Source organism: Gorilla gorilla, chromosome 23 (genome assembly GCF_029281585.2).
Source record: "Gorilla gorilla gorilla isolate KB3781 chromosome 23, NHGRI_mGorGor1-v2.1_pri, whole genome shotgun sequence".
Taxonomy (NCBI): domain Eukaryota; kingdom Metazoa; phylum Chordata; class Mammalia; order Primates; family Hominidae; genus Gorilla; species Gorilla gorilla.
The window spans coordinates 13,346,483-13,369,751 of NC_086018.1; positions in this window are offsets into that span (position 1 = coordinate 13,346,483).

Consider the following 23,269-nt stretch of genomic DNA (forward strand, 5'->3'; position numbering starts at 1 on the left):
TGTGGTGTGTGTCCTCAACTAACAGATTTCAACCTTTCCATTGTTACAGCAGTTTGGAAACACACTTTTTGTAGAATCTGCAAGTGGATATTTGGATAGCTCTATCAATTTCATTGGAAACGGGAATATCTTCATCTAAAATCTAGACAGAAGCTCTCTCAGAAACTACTTTGTGATATCTGCATTGAACTCACAGAGCTGAACATTCCCTTTCTTAGAGCAGGTTTCGAACACTCTTTCTGTAGTATCTGCAAGTGGAGACTTCGAGCGCTTTCAGGCCTAAGGTGAAAAGGGAAATATCTTCCCATAAAAACGAGACAGAAGCATTCTCAGAAACTTATTTGGGATGTGTGTCCTCAACTAACAGAGATGAAACTTTCTATGGATACAGCAGTTTAGAAAAACTCTTTTCGTAGAAGCTGCAAGTGGATATTTGGATGACTCTGAAGATTTCATTGGAAAAGGGAATATCTTCATATAAAATCTAGACAGAAGCATTCACAGAAACTTCTTTGTGATGTGTGTCCTCAACTAAAGGAGTTGAAACTTTCTTTTGATAGAGGAGTTTGGAAACACTCTTTTTGTAGAATCTGTAAGTGGATATTTTGATAGAGCTAATGATTTCGTTGGAAACGGGAATATCTTCATATGAAATCTAGACCGAAGCATTCTCAGAAACTTCTTCTTGATGAGTGTCCTCAGCTAACACAGTTCATCCTTTCTTTTGATACAGTAGTTTGCAAACACTCTTTTTGTAGAATCTGCAAGTGGATATTTGGATAACTGTGAAGATTTCGTTGGAAACGGGAATATCTTCATATAAAATCTAGACAGAAGCATTCTCAGAAACTTCTTTGTGATGTGTGTCCTCAACTAACAGAGTTGAACCATTCTTTTGATACAGTAGTTTGGAAACACACTTTTTGTAGAATCTGCAAGTGGATATTTGGATAGCTCTATCGATTTCGTTGGAAACGGGAATATCTTCATCTAAATTCTAGACAGAAGCACTGTCAGAAACTACTTTGTGATATCTGCATTCAAGTCACAGAGCGGAACATTCCCTTTCATAGAGCAGGTTTGAAACACTCTTTCTGTAGTATCTGGAAGTGGACATTTCGAGCGCATTAAGGCCTACGGTGAAAACTGAAATATCTTCCCATAAAAAAGAGACAGAGGGATTTTCAGAAACTTATTTAGGATGTGTGTCCTCAACTACCAGAGCTGATCCTTTCTATTGATACAGCAGTTTGGAAACACTCTTTTTGTAGAATCTGCAAGTGGATATTTGAATAACTGTGAAGATTTCGTTGGAAACGGGAATATCTTCATATAAAATCTAGACAGAAGCATTCTCAGAAACTTTTTTGTGATGTGTGTCCTCAACTAACAGAGTTCAACCTTTCCTTTGATACAGCAGTTTGGAAACACTCTTTTTGTAGAACCTGCAAGTGGATATTTTGTTTAATGTGAAGATTTCATTGGAAACGGGAACATCTTTATATAAAATCTAGACAGAAGCATTCTCAGAAACTGCTTTGTGATGTGTGTCCTCATCTAACAGAGTTCAACCTTTCTTTTCATAGAGTAGTTTGGAACCACTCTTTTTGTAGAATCTGCAAGTTGATATTTGGATAGCTCTAACGATATCGTTGGAAACGGGAATATTTTCATCTAAAATCTAGACAGAAGCACTCTCAGAAACTACTTTGTGATATCTGCATTCAACTCACAAAGCTGAAGATTCCCTTTCTTAGAGAAGGTATGGAACACTCTTTCTGTATTATCTGCAAGTGGACATTTGGAGCGCATTCGGGCCTACGGTGAAAACTGAAATATCTTCCCATAAAAACGAGACAGAAGCATTCTCAGAAACTTCTTTGTGATGTGTGTCCTCAACTAACGGAGTTGAACCTTTCTTTTGATAGAGCAGTTTGGAAACACACTTTTTGTAGAATCTGCAAGTGGATATTTGGATAACTGTGAAGATATTGTTGGAAACGGGAATATCTTCATATAAAATCTAGACAGAAGCATTCTCACAAACTTCTTTGTGATGTGTGTCCTCAACTAACAGACTTAAACCTTTCTGTTGATAGAGCAGTTTGGAATCACTTCTTTTGTAGAATCTGTAAGTGGATATTTGGATAGCTCTATCGATTTCGTTGGAAACGGGAATATCTTCATCTAAATTCTAGACAGAAGCATTGTCAGAAACTACTTTCTGATATCTGCATTCAAGTCACAGAGCGGAACATTCCCTTTCATAGAGCAGGTTTGAAACACTCTTTCTGTAGTATCTGGAAGTGGACATTACGAGCGCATTAAGGCCTACGGTGAAAACTGAAATATCTTCCCATAAAAAAGAGACAGAAGGATTTTCAGAAACTTATTTAGGATGTGTGTCCTCAACTACCAGAGCTGATCCTTTCTATTGATACAGCAGTTTGGAAACACTCTTTTTGTAGAATCTGCAAGTGGATATTTGAATAACTGTGAAGATTTCGTTGGAAACGGGAATATCGTCATATAAAATCTAGAGAGAAACATTCTCAGAAACTTTTTTGTGGTGTGTGTCCTCAACTAACAGATTTCAACCTTTCCATTGTTACAGCAGTTTGGAAACACACTTTTTGTAGAATCTGCAAGTGGATATTTGGATAGCTCTATCAATTTCATTGGAAACGGGAATATCTTCATCTAAAATCTAGACAGAAGCTCTCTCAGAAACTACTTTGTGATATCTGCATTGAACTCACAGAGCTGAACATTCCCTTTCTTAGAGCAGGTTTCGAACACTCTTTCTGTAGTATCTGCAAGTGGAGACTTCGAGCGCTTTCAGGCCTAAGGTGAAAAGGGAAATATCTTCCCATAAAAACGAGACAGAAGCATTCTCAGAAACTTATTTGGGATGTGTGTCCTCAACTAACAGAGATGAAACTTTCTATGGATACAGCAGTTTAGAAAAACTCTTTTCGTAGAAGCTGCAAGTGGATATTTGGATGACTCTGAAGATTTCATTGGAAAAGGGAATATCTTCATATAAAATCTAGACAGAAGCATTCTCAGAAACTTCTTTGTGATGTGTGTCCTCAACTAAAGGAGTTGAAACTTTCTTTTGATAGAGGAGTTTGGAAACACTCTTTTTGTAGAATCTGTAAGTGGATATTTTGATAGAGCTAATGATTTCGTTGGAAACGGGAATATCTTCATATGAAATCTAGACCGAAGCATTCTCAGAAACTTCTTCTTGATGAGTGTCCTCAGCTAACACAGTTCATCCTTTCTTTTGATACAGTAGTTTGCAAACACTCTTTTTGTAGAATCTGCAAGTGGATATTTGGATAACTGTGAAGATTTCGTTGGAAACGGGAATATCTTCATATAAAATCTAGACAGAAGCATTCTCAGAAACTTCTTTGTGATGTGTGTCCTCAACTAACAGAGTTGAACCATTCTTTTGATACAGTAGTTTGGAAACACACTTTTTGTAGAATCTGCAAGTGGATATTTGGATAGCTCTATCGATTTCGTTGGAAACGGGAATATCTTCATCTAAATTCTAGACAGAAGCACTGTCAGAAACTACTTTGTGATATCTGCATTCAAGTCACAGAGCGGAACATTCCCTTTCATAGAGCAGGTTTGAAACACTCTTTCTGTAGTATCTGGAAGTGGACATTTCGAGCGCATTAAGGCCTACGGTGAAAACTGAAATATCTTCCCATAAAAAAGAGACAGAGGGATTTTCAGAAACTTATTTAGGATGTGTGTCCTCAACTACCAGAGCTGATCCTTTCTATTGATACAGCAGTTTGGAAACACTCTTTTTGTAGAATCTGCAAGTGGATATTTGAATAACTGTGAAGATTTCGTTGGAAACGGGAATATCTTCATATAAAATCTAGACAGAAGCATTCTCAGAAACTTTTTTGTGATGTGTGTCCTCAACTAACAGAGTTCAACCTTTCCTTTGATACAGCAGTTTGGAAACACTCTTTTTGTAGAACCTGCAAGTGGATATTTTGTTTAATGTGAAGATTTCATTGGAAACGGGAACATCTTTATATAAAATCTAGACAGAAGCATTCTCAGAAACTTCTTTGTGATGTGTGTCCTCATCTAACAGAGTTCAACCTTTCTTTTCATAGAGTAGTTTGGAACCACTCTTTTTGTAGAATCTGCAAGTTGATATTTGGATAGCTCTAACGATATCGTTGGAAACGGGAATATTTTCATCTAAAATCTAGACAGAAGCACTCTCAGAAACTACTTTGTGATATCTGCATTCAACTCACAAAGCTGAAGATTCCCTTTCTTAGAGAAGGTATGGAACACTCTTTCTGTATTATCTGCAAGTGGACATTTGGAGCGCATTCGGGCCTACGGTGAAAACTGAAATATCTTCCCATAAAAACGAGACAGAAGCATTCTCAGAAACTTCTTTGGATTTGTGTCCTCAACTAACGGAGTTGAACCTTTCTTTTGATAGAGCAGTTTGGAAACACACTTTTTGTAGAATCTGCAAGTGGATATTTGGATAACTGTGAAGATATTGTTGGAAACGGGAATATCTTCATATAAAATCTAGACAGAAGCATTCTCACAAACTTCTTTGTGATGTGTGTCCTCAACTAACAGACTTAAACCTTTCTGTTGATAGAGCAGTTTGGAATCACTTCTTTTGTAGAATCTGTAAGTGGATATTTGGATAGCTCTATCGATTTCGTTGGAAACGGGAATATCTTCATCTAAATTCTAGACAGAAGCATTGTCAGAAACTACTTTCTGATATCTGCATTCAAGTCACAGAGCAGAACATTCCCTTTCATAGAGCAGGTTTGAAACACTCTTTCTGTAGTATCTGGAAGTGGACATTACGAGCGCATTAAGGCCTACGGTGAAAACTGAAATATCTTCCCATAAAAAAGAGACAGAAGGATTTTCAGAAACTTATTTAGGATGTGTGTCCTCAACTACCAGAGCTGATCCTTTCTATTGATACAGCAGTTTGGAAACACTCTTTTTGTAGAATCTGCAAGTGGATATTTGAATAACTGTGAAGATTTCGTTGGAAACGGGAATATCGTCATATAAAATCTAGAGAGAAGCATTCTCAGAAACTTTTTTGTGGTGTGTGTCCTCAACTAACAGATTTCAACCTTTCCATTGTTACAGCAGTTTGGAAACACACTTTTTGTAGAATCTGCAAGTGGATATTTGGATAGCTCTATCAATTTCATTGGAAACGGGAATATCTTCATCTAAAATCTAGACAGAAGCTCTCTCAGAAACTACTTTGTGATATCTGCATTGAACTCACAGAGCTGAACATTCCCTTTCTTAGAGCAGGTTTCGAACACTCTTTCTGTAGTATCTGCAAGTGGAGACTTCGAGCGCTTTCAGGCCTAAGGTGAAAAGGGAAATATCTTCCCATAAAAACGAGACAGAAGCATTCTCAGAAACTTATTTGGGATGTGTGTCCTCAACTAACAGAGATGAAACTTTCTATGGATACAGCAGTTTAGAAAAACTCTTTTCGTAGAAGCTGCAAGTGGATATTTGGATGACTCTGAAGATTTCATTGGAAAAGGGAATATCTTCATATAAAATCTAGACAGAAGCATTCTCAGAAACTTCTTTGTGATGTGTGTCCTCAACTAAAGGAGTTGAAACTTTCTTTTGATAGAGGAGTTTGGAAACACTCTTTTTGTAGAATCTGTAAGTGGATATTTTGATAGAGCTAATGATTTCGTTGGAAACGGGAATATCTTCATATGAAATCTAGACCGAAGCATTCTCAGAAACTTCTTCTTGATGAGTGTCCTCAGCTAACACAGTTCATCCTTTCTTTTGATACAGTAGTTTGCAAACACTCTTTTTGTAGAATCTGCAAGTGGATATTTGGATAACTGTGAAGATTTCGTTGGAAACGCGAATATCTTCATATAAAATCTAGACAGAAGCATTCTCAGAAACTTCTTTGTGATGTGTGTCCTCAACTAACAGAGTTGAACCATTCTTTTGATACAGTAGTTTGGAAACACACTTTTTGTAGAATCTGCAAGTGGATATTTGGATAGCTCTATCGATTTCGTTGGAAACGGGAATATCTTCATCTAAATTCTAGACAGAAGCACTGTCAGAAACTACTTTGTGATATCTGCATTCAAGTCACAGAGCGGAACATTCCCTTTCATAGAGCAGGTTTGAAACACTCTTTCTGTAGTATCTGGAAGTGGACATTTCGAGCGCATTAAGGCCTACGGTGAAAACTGAAATATCTTCCCATAAAAAAGAGACAGAGGGATTTTCAGAAACTTATTTAGGATGTGTGTCCTCAACTACCAGAGCTGATCCTTTCTATTGATACAGCAGTTTGGAAACACTCTTTTTGTAGAATCTGCAAGTGGATATTTGAATAACTGTGAAGATTTCGTTGGAAACGGGAATATCTTCATATAAAATCTAGACAGAAGCATTCTCAGAAACTTTTTTGTGATGTGTGTCCTCAACTAACAGAGTTCAACCTTTCCTTTGATACAGCAGTTTGGAAACACTCTTTTTGTAGAACCTGCAAGTGGATATTTTGTTTAATGTGAAGATTTCATTGGAAACGGGAACATCTTTATATAAAATCTAGACAGAAGCATTCTCAGAAACTTCTTTGTGATGTGTGTCCTCATCTAACAGAGTTCAACCTTTCTTTTCATAGAGTAGTTTGGAACCACTCTTTTTGTAGAATCTGCAAGTTGATATTTGGATAGCTCTAACGATATCGTTGGAAACGGGAATATTTTCATCTAAAATCTAGACAGAAGCACTCTCAGAAACTACTTTGTGATATCTGCATTCAACTCACAAAGCTGAAGATTCCCTTTCTTAGAGAAGGTATGGAACACTCTTTCTGTATTATCTGCAAGTGGACATTTGGAGCGCATTCGGGCCTACGGTGAAAACTGAAATATCTTCCCATAAAAACGAGACAGAAGCATTCTCAGAAACTTCTTTGTGATGTGTGTCCTCAACTAACGGAGTTGAACCTTTCTTTTGATAGAGCAGTTTGGAAACACACTTTTTGTAGAATCTGCAAGTGGATATTTGGATAACTGTGAAGATATTGTTGGAAACGGGAATATCTTCATATAAAATCTAGACAGAAGCATTCTCACAAACTTCTTTGTGATGTGTGTCCTCAACTAACAGACTTAAACCTTTCTGTTGATAGAGCAGTTTGGAATCACTTCTTTTGTAGAATCTGTAAGTGGATATTTGGATAGCTCTATCGATTTCGTTGGAAACGGGAATATCTTCATCTAAATTCTAGACAGAAGCATTGTCAGAAACTACTTTCTGATATCTGCATTCAAGTCACAGAGCGGAACATTCCCTTTCATAGAGCAGGTTTGAAACACTCTTTCTGTAGTATCTGGAAGTGGACATTACGAGCGCATTAAGGCCTACGGTGAAAACTGAAATATCTTCCCATAAAAAAGAGACAGAAGGATTTTCAGAAACTTATTTAGGATGTGTGTCCTCAACTACCAGAGCTGATCCTTTCTATTGATACAGCAGTTTGGAAACACTCTTTTTGTAGAATCTGCAAGTGGATATTTGAATAACTGTGAAGATTTCGTTGGAAACGGGAATATCGTCATATAAAATCTAGAGAGAAGCATTCTCAGAAACTTTTTTGTGGTGTGTGTCCTCAACTAACAGATTTCAACCTTTCCATTGTTACAGCAGTTTGGAAACACACTTTTTGTAGAATCTGCAAGTGGATATTTGGATAGCTCTATCAATTTCATTGGAAACGGGAATATCTTCATCTAAAATCTAGACAGAAGCTCTCTCAGAAACTACTTTGTGATATCTGCATTGAACTCACAGAGCTGAACATTCCCTTTCTTAGAGCAGGTTTCGAACACTCTTTCTGTAGTATCTGCAAGTGGAGACTTCGAGCGCTTTCAGGCCTAAGGTGAAAAGGGAAATATCTTCCCATAAAAACGAGACAGAAGCATTCTCAGAAACTTATTTGGGATGTGTGTCCTCAACTAACAGAGATGAAACTTTCTATGGATACAGCAGTTTAGAAAAACTCTTTTCGTAGAAGCTGCAAGTGGATATTTGGATGACTCTGAAGATTTCATTGGAAAAGGGAATATCTTCATATAAAATCTAGACAGAAGCATTCTCAGAAACTTCTTTGTGATGTGTGTCCTCAACTAAAGGAGTTGAACCTTTCTTTTGATAGAGGAGTTTGGAAACACTCTTTTTGTAGAATCTGTAAGTGGATATTTTGATAGAGCTAATGATTTCGTTGGAAACGGGAATATCTTCATATGAAATCTAGACCGAAGCATTCTCAGAAACTTCTTCTTGATGAGTGTCCTCAGCTAACACAGTTCATCCTTTCTTTTGATACAGTAGTTTGCAAACACTCTTTTTGTAGAATCTGCAAGTGGATATTTGGATAACTGTGAAGATTTCGTTGGAAACGGGAATATCTTCATATAAAATCTAGACAGAAGCATTCTCAGAAACTTCTTTGTGATGTGTGTCCTCAACTAACAGAGTTGAACCATTCTTTTGATACAGTAGTTTGGAAACACACTTTTTGTAGAATCTGCAAGTGGATATTTGGATAGCTCTATCGATTTCGTTGGAAACGGGAATATCTTCATCTAAATTCTAGACAGAAGCACTGTCAGAAACTACTTTGTGATATCTGCATTCAAGTCACAGAGCGGAACATTCCCTTTCATAGAGCAGGTTTGAAACACTCTTTCTGTAGTATCTGGAAGTGGACATTTCGAGCGCATTAAGGCCTACGGTGAAAACTGAAATATCTTCCCATAAAAAAGAGACAGAGGGATTTTCAGAAACTTATTTAGGATGTGTGTCCTCAACTACCAGAGCTGATCCTTTCTATTGATACAGCAGTTTGGAAACACTCTTTTTGTAGAATCTGCAAGTGGATATTTGAATAACTGTGAAGATTTCGTTGGAAACGGGAATATCTTCATATAAAATCTAGACAGAAGCATTCTCAGAAACTTTTTTGTGATGTGTGTCCTCAACTAACAGAGTTCAACCTTTCCTTTGATACAGCAGTTTGGAAACACTCTTTTTGTAGAACCTGCAAGTGGATATTTTGTTTAATGTGAAGATTTCATTGGAAACGGGAACATCTTTATATAAAATCTAGACAGAAGCATTCTCAGAAACTTCTTTGTGATGTGTGTCCTCATCTAACAGAGTTCAACCTTTCTTTTCATAGAGTAGTTTGGAACCACTCTTTTTGTAGAATCTGCAAGTTGATATTTGGATAGCTCTAACGATATCGTTGGAAACGGGAATATTTTCATCTAAAATCTAGACAGAAGCACTCTCAGAAACTACTTTGTGATATCTGCATTCAACTCACAAAGCTGAAGATTCCCTTTCTTAGAGAAGGTATGGAACACTCTTTCTGTATTATCTGCAAGTGGACATTTGGAGCGCATTCGGGCCTACGGTGAAAACTGAAATATCTTCCCATAAAAACGAGACAGAAGCATTCTCAGAAACTTCTTTGGATTTGTGTCCTCAACTAACGGAGTTGAACCTTTCTTTTGATAGAGCAGTTTGGAAACACACTTTTTGTAGAATCTGCAAGTGGATATTTGGATAACTGTGAAGATATTGTTGGAAACGGGAATATCTTCATATAAAATCTAGACAGAAGCATTCTCACAAACTTCTTTGTGATGTGTGTCCTCAACTAACAGACTTAAACCTTTCTGTTGATAGAGCAGTTTGGAATCACTTCTTTTGTAGAATCTGTAAGTGGATATTTGGATAGCTCTATCGATTTCGTTGGAAACGGGAATATCTTCATCTAAATTCTAGACAGAAGCATTGTCAGAAACTACTTTCTGATATCTGCATTCAAGTCACAGAGCAGAACATTCCCTTTCATAGAGCAGGTTTGAAACACTCTTTCTGTAGTATCTGGAAGTGGACATTACGAGCGCATTAAGGCCTACGGTGAAAACTGAAATATCTTCCCATAAAAAAGAGACAGAAGGATTTTCAGAAACTTATTTAGGATGTGTGTCCTCAACTACCAGAGCTGATCCTTTCTATTGATACAGCAGTTTGGAAACACTCTTTTTGTAGAATCTGCAAGTGGATATTTGAATAACTGTGAAGATTTCGTTGGAAACGGGAATATCGTCATATAAAATCTAGAGAGAAGCATTCTCAGAAACTTTTTTGTGGTGTGTGTCCTCAACTAACAGATTTCAACCTTTCCATTGTTACAGCAGTTTGGAAACACACTTTTTGTAGAATCTGCAAGTGGATATTTGGATAGCTCTATCAATTTCATTGGAAACGGGAATATCTTCATCTAAAATCTAGACAGAAGCTCTCTCAGAAACTACTTTGTGATATCTGCATTGAACTCACAGAGCTGAACATTCCCTTTCTTAGAGCAGGTTTCGAACACTCTTTCTGTAGTATCTGCAAGTGGAGACTTCGAGCGCTTTCAGGCCTAAGGTGAAAAGGGAAATATCTTCCCATAAAAACGAGACAGAAGCATTCTCAGAAACTTATTTGGGATGTGTGTCCTCAACTAACAGAGATGAAACTTTCTATGGATACAGCAGTTTAGAAAAACTCTTTTCGTAGAAGCTGCAAGTGGATATTTGGATGACTCTGAAGATTTCATTGGAAAAGGGAATATCTTCATATAAAATCTAGACAGAAGCATTCTCAGAAACTTCTTTGTGATGTGTGTCCTCAACTAAAGGAGTTGAAACTTTCTTTTGATAGAGGAGTTTGGAAACACTCTTTTTGTAGAATCTGTAAGTGGATATTTTGATAGAGCTAATGATTTCGTTGGAAACGGGAATATCTTCATATGAAATCTAGACCGAAGCATTCTCAGAAACTTCTTCTTGATGAGTGTCCTCAGCTAACACAGTTCATCCTTTCTTTTGATACAGTAGTTTGCAAACACTCTTTTTGTAGAATCTGCAAGTGGATATTTGGATAACTGTGAAGATTTCGTTGGAAACGGGAATATCTTCATATAAAATCTAGACAGAAGCATTCTCAGAAACTTCTTTGTGATGTGTGTCCTCAACTAACAGAGTTGAACCATTCTTTTGATACAGTAGTTTGGAAACACACTTTTTGTAGAATCTGCAAGTGGATATTTGGATAGCTCTATCGATTTCGTTGGAAACGGGAATATCTTCATCTAAATTCTAGACAGAAGCACTGTCAGAAACTACTTTGTGATATCTGCATTCAAGTCACAGAGCGGAACATTCCCTTTCATAGAGCAGGTTTGAAACACTCTTTCTGTAGTATCTGGAAGTGGACATTTCGAGCGCATTAAGGCCTACGGTGAAAACTGAAATATCTTCCCATAAAAAAGAGACAGAGGGATTTTCAGAAACTTATTTAGGATGTGTGTCCTCAACTACCAGAGCTGATCCTTTCTATTGATACAGCAGTTTGGAAACACTCTTTTTGTAGAATCTGCAAGTGGATATTTGAATAACTGTGAAGATTTCGTTGGAAACGGGAATATCTTCATATAAAATCTAGACAGAAGCATTCTCAGAAACTTTTTTGTGATGTGTGTCCTCAACTAACAGAGTTCAACCTTTCCTTTGATACAGCAGTTTGGAAACACTCTTTTTGTAGAACCTGCAAGTGGATATTTTGTTTAATGTGAAGATTTCATTGGAAACGGGAACATCTTTATATAAAATCTAGACAGAAGCATTCTCAGAAACTTCTTTGTGATGTGTGTCCTCATCTAACAGAGTTCAACCTTTCTTTTCATAGAGTAGTTTGGAACCACTCTTTTTGTAGAATCTGCAAGTTGATATTTGGATAGCTCTAACGATATCGTTGGAAACGGGAATATTTTCATCTAAAATCTAGACAGAAGCACTCTCAGAAACTACTTTGTGATATCTGCATTCAACTCACAAAGCTGAAGATTCCCTTTCTTAGAGAAGGTATGGAACACTCTTTCTGTATTATCTGCAAGTGGACATTTGGAGCGCATTCGGGCCTACGGTGAAAACTGAAATATCTTCCCATAAAAACGAGACAGAAGCATTCTCAGAAACTTCTTTGGATTTGTGTCCTCAACTAACGGAGTTGAACCTTTCTTTTGATAGAGCAGTTTGGAAACACACTTTTTGTAGAATCTGCAAGTGGATATTTGGATAACTGTGAAGATATTGTTGGAAACGGGAATATCTTCATATAAAATCTAGACAGAAGCATTCTCACAAACTTCTTTGTGATGTGTGTCCTCAACTAACAGACTTAAACCTTTCTGTTGATAGAGCAGTTTGGAATCACTTCTTTTGTAGAATCTGTAAGTGGATATTTGGATAGCTCTATCGATTTCGTTGGAAACGGGAATATCTTCATCTAAATTCTAGACAGAAGCATTGTCAGAAACTACTTTCTGATATCTGCATTCAAGTCACAGAGCAGAACATTCCCTTTCATAGAGCAGGTTTGAAACACTCTTTCTGTAGTATCTGGAAGTGGACATTACGAGCGCATTAAGGCCTACGGTGAAAACTGAAATATCTTCCCATAAAAAAGAGACAGAAGGATTTTCAGAAACTTATTTAGGATGTGTGTCCTCAACTACCAGAGCTGATCCTTTCTATTGATACAGCAGTTTGGAAACACTCTTTTTGTAGAATCTGCAAGTGGATATTTGAATAACTGTGAAGATTTCGTTGGAAACGGGAATATCGTCATATAAAATCTAGAGAGAAGCATTCTCAGAAACTTTTTTGTGGTGTGTGTCCTCAACTAACAGATTTCAACCTTTCCATTGTTACAGCAGTTTGGAAACACACTTTTTGTAGAATCTGCAAGTGGATATTTGGATAGCTCTATCAATTTCATTGGAAACGGGAATATCTTCATCTAAAATCTAGACAGAAGCTCTCTCAGAAACTACTTTGTGATATCTGCATTGAACTCACAGAGCTGAACATTCCCTTTCTTAGAGCAGGTTTCGAACACTCTTTCTGTAGTATCTGCAAGTGGAGACTTCGAGCGCTTTCAGGCCTAAGGTGAAAAGGGAAATATCTTCCCATAAAAACGAGACAGAAGCATTCTCAGAAACTTATTTGGGATGTGTGTCCTCAACTAACAGAGATGAAACTTTCTATGGATACAGCAGTTTAGAAAAACTCTTTTCGTAGAAGCTGCAAGTGGATATTTGGATGACTCTGAAGATTTCATTGGAAAAGGGAATATCTTCATATAAAATCTAGACAGAAGCATTCTCAGAAACTTCTTTGTGATGTGTGTCCTCAACTAAAGGAGTTGAAACTTTCTTTTGATAGAGGAGTTTGGAAACACTCTTTTTGTAGAATCTGTAAGTGGATATTTTGATAGAGCTAATGATTTCGTTGGAAACGGGAATATCTTCATATGAAATCTAGACCGAAGCATTCTCAGAAACTTCTTCTTGATGAGTGTCCTCAGCTAACACAGTTCATCCTTTCTTTTGATACAGTAGTTTGCAAACACTCTTTTTGTAGAATCTGCAAGTGGATATTTGGATAACTGTGAAGATTTCGTTGGAAACGGGAATATCTTCATATAAAATCTAGACAGAAGCATTCTCAGAAACTTCTTTGTGATGTGTGTCCTCAACTAACAGAGTTGAACCATTCTTTTGATACAGTAGTTTGGAAACACACTTTTTGTAGAATCTGCAAGTGGATATTTGGATAGCTCTATCGATTTCGTTGGAAACGGGAATATCTTCATCTAAATTCTAGACAGAAGCACTGTCAGAAACTACTTTGTGATATCTGCATTCAAGTCACAGAGCGGAACATTCCCTTTCATAGAGCAGGTTTGAAACACTCTTTCTGTAGTATCTGGAAGTGGACATTTCGAGCGCATTAAGGCCTACGGTGAAAACTGAAATATCTTCCCATAAAAAAGAGACAGAGGGATTTTCAGAAACTTATTTAGGATGTGTGTCCTCAACTACCAGAGCTGATCCTTTCTATTGATACAGCAGTTTGGAAACACTCTTTTTGTAGAATCTGCAAGTGGATATTTGAATAACTGTGAAGATTTCGTTGGAAACGGGAATATCTTCATATAAAATCTAGACAGAAGCATTCTCAGAAACTTTTTTGTGATGTGTGTCCTCAACTAACAGAGTTCAACCTTTCCTTTGATACAGCAGTTTGGAAACACTCTTTTTGTAGAACCTGCAAGTGGATATTTTGTTTAATGTGAAGATTTCATTGGAAACGGGAACATCTTTATATAAAATCTAGACAGAAGCATTCTCAGAAACTTCTTTGTGATGTGTGTCCTCATCTAACAGAGTTCAACCTTTCTTTTCATAGAGTAGTTTGGAACCACTCTTTTTGTAGAATCTGCAAGTTGATATTTGGATAGCTCTAACGATATCGTTGGAAACGGGAATATTTTCATCTAAAATCTAGACAGAAGCACTCTCAGAAACTACTTTGTGATATCTGCATTCAACTCACAAAGCTGAAGATTCCCTTTCTTAGAGAAGGTATGGAACACTCTTTCTGTATTATCTGCAAGTGGACATTTGGAGCGCATTCGGGCCTACGGTGAAAACTGAAATATCTTCCCATAAAAACGAGACAGAAGCATTCTCAGAAACTTCTTTGTGATGTGTGTCCTCAACTAACGGAGTTGAACCTTTCTTTTGATAGAGCAGTTTGGAAACACACTTTTTGTAGAATCTGCAAGTGGATATTTGGATAACTGTGAAGATATTGTTGGAAACGGGAATATCTTCATATAAAATCTAGACAGAAGCATTCTCACAAACTTCTTTGTGATGTGTGTCCTCAACTAACAGACTTAAACCTTTCTGTTGATAGAGCAGTTTGGAATCACTTCTTTTGTAGAATCTGTAAGTGGATATTTGGATAGCTCTATCGATTTCGTTGGAAACGGGAATATCTTCATCTAAATTCTAGACAGAAGCATTGTCAGAAACTACTTTCTGATATCTGCATTCAAGTCACAGAGCGGAACATTCCCTTTCATAGAGCAGGTTTGAAACACTCTTTCTGTAGTATCTGGAAGTGGACATTACGAGCGCATTAAGGCCTACGGTGAAAACTGAAATATCTTCCCATAAAAAAGAGACAGAAGGATTTTCAGAAACTTATTTAGGATGTGTGTCCTCAACTACCAGAGCTGATCCTTTCTATTGATACAGCAGTTTGGAAACACTCTTTTTGTAGAATCTGCAAGTGGATATTTGAATAACTGTGAAGATTTCGTTGGAAACGGGAATATCGTCATATAAAATCTAGAGAGAAGCATTCTCAGAAACTTTTTTGTGGTGTGTGTCCTCAACTAACAGATTTCAACCTTTCCATTGTTACAGCAGTTTGGAAACACACTTTTTGTAGAATCTGCAAGTGGATATTTGGATAGCTCTATCAATTTCATTGGAAACGGGAATATCTTCATCTAAAATCTAGACAGAAGCTCTCTCAGAAACTACTTTGTGATATCTGCATTGAACTCACAGAGCTGAACATTCCCTTTCTTAGAGCAGGTTTCGAACACTCTTTCTGTAGTATCTGCAAGTGGAGACTTCGAGCGCTTTCAGGCCTAAGGTGAAAAGGGAAATATCTTCCCATAAAAACGAGACAGAAGCATTCTCAGAAACTTATTTGGGATGTGTGTCCTCAACTAACAGAGATGAAACTTTCTATGGATACAGCAGTTTAGAAAAACTCTTTTCGTAGAAGCTGCAAGTGGATATTTGGATGACTCTGAAGATTTCATTGGAAAAGGGAATATCTTCATATAAAATCTAGACAGAAGCATTCTCAGAAACTTCTTTGTGATGTGTGTCCTCAACTAAAGGAGTTGAACCTTTCTTTTGATAGAGGAGTTTGGAAACACTCTTTTTGTAGAATCTGTAAGTGGATATTTTGATAGAGCTAATGATTTCGTTGGAAACGGGAATATCTTCATATGAAATCTAGACCGAAGCATTCTCAGAAACTTCTTCTTGATGAGTGTCCTCAGCTAACACAGTTCATCCTTTCTTTTGATACAGTAGTTTGCAAACACTCTTTTTGTAGAATCTGCAAGTGGATATTTGGATAACTGTGAAGATTTCGTTGGAAACGCGAATATCTTCATATAAAATCTAGACAGAAGCATTCTCAGAAACTTCTTTGTGATGTGTGTCCTCAACTAACAGAGTTGAACCATTCTTTTGATACAGTAGTTTGGAAACACACTTTTTGTAGAATCTGCAAGTGGATATTTGGATAGCTCTATCGATTTCGTTGGAAACGGGAATATCTTCATCTAAATTCTAGACAGAAGCACTGTCAGAAACTACTTTGTGATATCTGCATTCAAGTCACAGAGCGGAACATTCCCTTTCATAGAGCAGGTTTGAAACACTCTTTCTGTAGTATCTGGAAGTGGACATTTCGAGCGCATTAAGGCCTACGGTGAAAACTGAAATATCTTCCCATAAAAAAGAGACAGAGGGATTTTCAGAAACTTATTTAGGATGTGTGTCCTCAACTACCAGAGCTGATCCTTTCTATTGATACAGCAGTTTGGAAACACTCTTTTTGTAGAATCTGCAAGTGGATATTTGAATAACTGTGAAGATTTCGTTGGAAACGGGAATATCTTCATATAAAATCTAGACAGAAGCATTCTCAGAAACTTTTTTGTGATGTGTGTCCTCAACTAACAGAGTCAACCTTTCCTTTGATACAGCAGTTTGGAAACACTCTTTTTGTAGAACCTGCAAGTGGATATTTTGTTTAATGTGAAGATTTCATTGGAAACGGGAACATCTTTATATAAAATCTAGACAGAAGCATTCTCAGAAACTTCTTTGTGATGTGTGTCCTCATCTAACAGAGTTCAACCTTTCTTTTCATAGAGTAGTTTGGAACCACTCTTTTTGTAGAATCTGCAAGTTGATATTTGGATAGCTCTAACGATATCGTTGGAAACGGGAATATTTTCATCTAAAATCTAGACAGAAGCACTCTCAGAAACTACTTTGTGATATCTGCATTCAACTCACAAAGCTGAAGATTCCCTTTCTTAGAGAAGGTATGGAACACTCTTTCTGTATTATCTGCAAGTGGACATTTGGAGCGCATTCGGGCCTACGGTGAAAACTGAAATATCTTCCCATAAAAACGAGACAGAAGCATTCTCAGAAACTTCTTTGTGATGTGTGTCCTCAACTAACGGAGTTGAACCTTTCTTTTGATAGAGCAGTTTGGAAACACACTTTTTGTAGAATCTGCAAGTGGATATTTGGATAACTGTGAAGATATTGTTGGAAACGGGAATATCTTCATATAAAATCTAGACAGAAGCATTCTCACAAACTTCTTTGTGATGTGTGTCCTCAACTAACAGACTTAAACCTTTCTGTTGATAGAGCAGTTTGGAATCACTTCTTTTGTAGAATCTGTAAGTGGATATTTGGATAGCTCTATCGATTTCGTTGGAAACGGGAATATCTTCATCTAAATTCTAGACAGAAGCATTGTCAGAAACTACTTTCTGATATCTGCATTCAAGTCACAGAGCGGAACATTCCCTTTCATAGAGCAGGTTTGAAACACTCTTTCTGTAGTATCTGGAAGTGGACATTACGAGCGCATTAAGGCCTACGGTGAAAACTGAAATATCTTCCCATAAAAAAGAGACAGAAGGATTTTCAGAAACTTATTTAGGATGTGTGTCCTCAACTACCAGAGCTGATCCTTTCTATTGATACAGCAGTTTGGAAACACTCTTTTTGTAGAATCTGCAAGTGGATATTTGAATAACTGTGAAGATTTCGTTGGAAACGGGAATATCGTCATATAAAATCTAGAGAGAAGCATTCTCAGAAACTTTTTTGTGGTGTGTGTCCTCAACTAACAGATTTCAACCTTTCCATTGTTACAGCAGTTTGGAAACACACTTTTTGTAGAATCTGCAAGTGGATATTTGGATAGCTCTATCAATTTCATTGGAAACGGGAATATCTTCATCTAAAATCTAGACAGAAGCTCTCTCAGAAACTACTTTGTGATATCTGCATTGAACTCACAGAGCTGAACATTCCCTTTCTTAGAGCAGGTTTCGAACACTCTTTCTGTAGTATCTGCAAGTGGAGACTTCGAGCGCTTTCAGGCCTAAGGTGAAAAGGGAAATATCTTCCCATAAAAACGAGACAGAAGCATTCTCAGAAACTTATTTGGGATGTGTGTCCTCAACTAACAGAGATGAAACTTTCTATGGATACAGCAGTTTAGAAAAACTCTTTTCGTAGAAGCTGCAAGTGGATATTTGGATGACTCTGAAGATTTCATTGGAAAAGGGAATATCTTCATATAAAATCTAGACAGAAGCATTCTCAGAAACTTCTTTGTGATGTGTGTCCTCAACTAAAGGAGTTGAACCTTTCTTTTGATAGAGGAGTTTGGAAACACTCTTTTTGTAGAATCTGTAAGTGGATATTTTGATAGAGCTAATGATTTCGTTGGAAACGGGAATATCTTCATATGAAATCTAGACCGAAGCATTCTCAGAAACTTCTTCTTGATGAGTGTCCTCAGCTAACACAGTTCATCCTTTCTTTTGATACAGTAGTTTGCAAACACTCTTTTTGTAGAATCTGCAAGTGGATATTTGGATAACTGTGAAGATTTCGTTGGAAACGCGAATATCTTCATATAAAATCTAGACAGAAGCATTCTCAGAAACTTCTTTGTGATGTGTGTCCTCAACTAACAGAGTTGAACCATTCTTTTGATACAGTAGTTTGGAAACACACTTTTTGTAGAATCTGCAAGTGGATATTTGGATAGCTCTATCGATTTCGTTGGAAACGGGAATATCTTCATCTAAATTCTAGACAGAAGCACTGTCAGAAACTACTTTGTGATATCTGCATTCAAGTCACAGAGCGGAACATTCCCTTTCATAGAGCAGGTTTGAAACACTCTTTCTGTAGTATCTGGAAGTGGACATTTCGAGCGCATTAAGGCCTACGGTGAAAACTGAAATATCTTCCCATAAAAAAGAGACAGAGGGATTTTCAGAAACTTATTTAGGATGTGTGTCCTCAACTACCAGAGCTGATCCTTTCTATTGATACAGCAGTTTGGAAACACTCTTTTTGTAGAATCTGCAAGTGGATATTTGAATAACTGTGAAGATTTCGTTGGAAACGGGAATATCTTCATATAAAATCTAGACAGAAGCATTCTCAGAAACTTTTTTGTGATGTGTGTCCTCAACTAACAGAGTTCAACCTTTCCTTTGATACAGCAGTTTGGAAACACTCTTTTTGTAGAACCTGCAAGTGGATATTTTGTTTAATGTGAAGATTTCATTGGAAACGGGAACATCTTTATATAAAATCTAGACAGAAGCATTCTCAGAAACTTCTTTGTGATGTGTGTCCTCATCTAACAGAGTTCAACCTTTCTTTTCATAGAGTAGTTTGGAACCACTCTTTTTGTAGAATCTGCAAGTTGATATTTGGATAGCTCTAACGATATCGTTGGAAACGGGAATATTTTCATCTAAAATCTAGACAGAAGCACTCTCAGAAACTACTTTGTGATATCTGCATTCAACTCACAAAGCTGAAGATTCCCTTTCTTAGAGAAGGTATGGAACACTCTTTCTGTATTATCTGCAAGTGGACATTTGGAGCGCATTCGGGCCTACGGTGAAAACTGAAATATCTTCCCATAAAAACGAGACAGAAGCATTCTCAGAAACTTCTTTGTGATGTGTGTCCTCAACTAACGGAGTTGAACCTTTCTTTTGATAGAGCAGTTTGGAAACACACTTTTTGTAGAATCTGCAAGTGGATATTTGGATAACTGTGAAGATATTGTTGGAAACGGGAATATCTTCATATAAAATCTAGACAGAAGCATTCTCACAAACTTCTTTGTGATGTGTGTCCTCAACTAACAGACTTAAACCTTTCTGTTGATAGAGCAGTTTGGAATCACTTCTTTTGTAGAATCTGTAAGTGGATATTTGGATAGCTCTATTGATTTCGTTGGAAACGGGAATATCTTCATCTAAATTCTAGACAGAAGCATTGTCAGAAACTACTTTCTGATATCTGCATTCAAGTCACAGAGCGGAACATTCCCTTTCATAGAGCAGGTTTGAAACACTCTTTCTGTAGTATCTGGAAGTGGACATTACGAGCGCATTAAGGCCTACGGTGAAAACTGAAATATCTTCCCATAAAAAAGAGACAGAAGGATTTTCAGAAACTTATTTAGGATGTGTGTCCTCAACTACCAGAGCTGATCCTTTCTATTGATACAGCAGTTTGGAAACACTCTTTTTGTAGAATCTGCAAGTGGATATTTGAATAACTGTGAAGATTTCGTTGGAAACGGGAATATCGTTCTATAAAATCTAGAGAGAAGCATTCTCAGAAACTTTTTTGTGGTGTGTGTCCTCAACTAACAGATTTCAACCTTTCCATTGTTACAGCAGTTTGGAAACACACTTTTTGTAGAATCTGCAAGTGGATATTTGGATAGCTCTATCAATTTCATTGGAAACGGGAATATCTTCATCTAAAATCTAGACAGAAGCTCTCTCAGAAACTACTTTGTGATATCTGCATTGACCTCACAGAGCTGAACATTCCCTTTCTTAGAGCAGGTTTCGAACACTCTTTCTGTAGTATCTGCAAGTGGAGACTTCGAGCGCTTTCAGGCCTAAGGTGAAAAGGGAAATATCTTCCCATAAAAACGAGACAGAAGCATTCTCAGAAACTTATTTGGGATGTGTGTCCTCAACTAACAGAGATGAAACTTTCTATGGATACAGCAGTTTAGAAAAACTCTTTTCGTAGAAGCTGCAAGTGGATATTTGGATGACTCTGAAGATTTCATTGGAAAAGGGAATATCTTCATATAAAATCTAGACAGAAGCATTCTCAGAAACTTCTTTGTGATGTGTGTCCTCAACTAAAGGAGTTGAAACTTTCTTTTGATAGAGGAGTTTGGAAACACTCTTTTTGTAGAATCTGTAAGTGGATATTTTGATAGAGCTAATGATTTCGTTGGAAACGGGAATATCTTCATATGAAATCTAGACCGAAGCATTCTCAGAAACTTCTTCTTGATGAGTGTCCTCAGCTAACACAGTTCATCCTTTCTTTTGATACAGTAGTTTGCAAACACTCTTTTTGTAGAATCTGCAAGTGGATATTTGGATAACTGTGAAGATTTCGTTGGAAACGGGAATATCTTCATATAAAATCTAGACAGAAGCATTCTCAGAAACTTCTTTGTGATGTGTGTCCTCAACTAACAGAGTTGAACCATTCTTTTGATACAGTAGTTTGGAAACACACTTTTTGTAGAATCTGCAAGTGGATATTTGGATAGCTCTATCGATTTCGTTGGAAACGGGAATATCTTCATCTAAATTCTAGACAGAAGCACTGTCAGAAACTACTTTGTGATATCTGCATTCAAGTCACAGAGCGGAACATTCCCTTTCATAGAGCAGGTTTGAAACACTCTTTCTGTAGTATCTGGAAGTGGACATTTCGAGCGCATTAAGGCCTACGGTGAAAACTGAAATATCTTCCCATAAAAAAGAGACAGAGGGATTTTCAGAAACTTATTTAGGATGTGTGTCCTCAACTACCAGAGCTGATCCTTTCTATTGATACAGCAGTTTGGAAACACTCTTTTTGTAGAATCTGCAAGTGGATATTTGAATAACTGTGAAGATTTCGTTGGAAACGGGAATATCTTCATATAAAATCTAGACAGAAGCATTCTCAGAAACTTTTTTGTGATGTGTGTCCTCAACTAACAGAGTTCAACCTTTCCTTTGATACAGCAGTTTGGAAACACTCTTTTTGTAGAACCTGCAAGTGGATATTTTGTTTAATGTGAAGATTTCATTGGAAACGGGAACATCTTTATATAAAATGTAGACAGAAGCATTCTCAGAAACTTCTTTGTGATGTGTGTCCTCATCTAACAGAGTTCAACCTTTCTTTTCATAGAGTAGTTTGGAACCACTCTTTTTGTAGAATCTGCAAGTTGATATTTGGATAGCTCTAACGATATCGTTGGAAACGGGAATATTTTCATCTAAAATCTAGACAGAAGCACTCTCAGAAACTACTTTGTGATATCTGCATTCAACTCACAAAGCTGAAGATTCCCTTTATTAGAGAAGGTATGGAACACTCTTTCTGTATTATCTGCAAGTGGACATTTGGAGCGCATTCGGGCCTACGGTGAAAACTGAAATATCTTCCCATAAAAACGAGACAGAAGCATTCTCAGAAACTTCTTTGTGATGTGTGTCCTCAACTAACGGAGTTGAACCTTTCTTTTGATAGAGCAGTTTGGAAACACACTTTTTGTAGAATCTGCAAGTGGATATTTGGATAACTGTGAAGATATTGTTGGAAACGGGAATATCTTCATATAAAATCTAGACAGAAGCATTCTCACAAACTTCTTTGTGATGTGTGTCCTCAACTAACAGACTTAAACCTTTCTGTTGATAGAGCAGTTTGGAATCACTTCTTTTGTAGAATCTGTAAGTGGATATTTGGATAGCTCTATCGATTTCGTTGGAAACGGGAATATCTTCATCTAAATTCTAGACAGAAGCATTGTCAGAAACTACTTTCTGATATCTGCATTCAAGTCACAGAGCGGAACATTCCCTTTCATAGAGCAGGTTTGAAACACTCTTTCTGTAGTATCTGGAAGTGGACATTACGAGCGCATTAAGGCCTACGGTGAAAACTGAAATATCTTCCCATAAAAAAGAGACAGAAGGATTTTCAGAAACTTATTTAGGATGTGTCTCCTCAACTACCAGAGCTGATCCTTTCTATTGATACAGCAGTTTGGAAACACTCTTTTTGTAGAATCTGCAAGTGGATATTTGAATAACTGTGAAGATTTAGTTGGAAACGGGAATATCGTCATATAAAATCTAGAGAGAAGCATTCTCAGAAACTTTTTTGTGGTGTGTGTCCTCAACTAACAGATTTCAACCTTTCCATTGTTACAGCAGTTTGGAAACACACTTTTTGTAGAATCTGCAAGTGGATATTTGGATAGCTCTATCAATTTCATTGGAAACGGGAATATCTTCATCTAAAATCTAGACAGAAGCTCTCTCAGAAACTACTTTGTGATATCTGCATTGA